Here is a 935-nt window from a genome sequence, read left to right as displayed (position 1 = left end):
TTAATCACTTAAAATGACATAAATTACAAATAAAAAATTATAAAAATAAATTCTTTATTAATAATTAATAAATCATTTACAAATTACAAGTATAAATTTATTTTGGAATTCATCGCATCACAATAGATAAGTACATCCCAACTAGGTTTTTTTTAATTTTTTTCTTTTCTTTTTTTTTATAAAAAATGCTAAAAATTAGTTTAATATTATTATATTTTATATAATTATGTATTAGTATATACTTACAAATTATTATGTAACTATATATTATATATACATATATTATATGTAAATATATTGTATATATTTATAAGTTATAATTTAAGAGAGAGAGAATCGCATAAGTAACCATGTAGTCGTTGCTCGTTGGGCCAATGAGGAAGTAACTGTTGTAATATACTATACTTATATACTAAGAGAGAGAGTATACACACACACACATATATAAAAGAGTATACTTATATAATAGGGAGTATACATATATAAGAGAGAGTATACATATATAAGAGAGAGTATACTTATATATACATATATACTAAGAGAGAGAGAGAGAGTATACTTATATATACATATATACTAAGAGAGACAATTCATGATAACTACCTGAACTTCGGGGTGTCTCACAAAAAAAAATACCCTTCAACTTTGAAGTTGTGTCCAAGACCTCCTCACATGTAGTTTGAAAATAAATAAAGTTTACTCAAGAGGCATTAAAACAAAAAACAAAAAAAATTATGTTTTGAACAACCATGGCGTTTTTGCCGTTTCTGTTTTTGTTTTCAACAAAAACAATAAAACGCGTTTGGCAACCGGGACGTTTTTATGACTTGACCCTTTACAAAATCAAAAAATTAAACACTTTTCTCAAAACACCAAAAATATGTTTTGAGATTCCGTTTTTTCATCTAAGTCGTCGCCGCTCGCTTGCCCGCCGC

Source organism: Asparagus officinalis, chromosome 5, assembly GCF_001876935.1.
Source record: "Asparagus officinalis chromosome 5, Aspof.V1, whole genome shotgun sequence".
In the NCBI taxonomy this organism is placed as follows: domain Eukaryota; kingdom Viridiplantae; phylum Streptophyta; class Magnoliopsida; order Asparagales; family Asparagaceae; genus Asparagus; species Asparagus officinalis.
The sequence above is the reverse complement of the archived record's forward strand: the minus strand, read 5'-3'. Positions refer to the sequence as shown.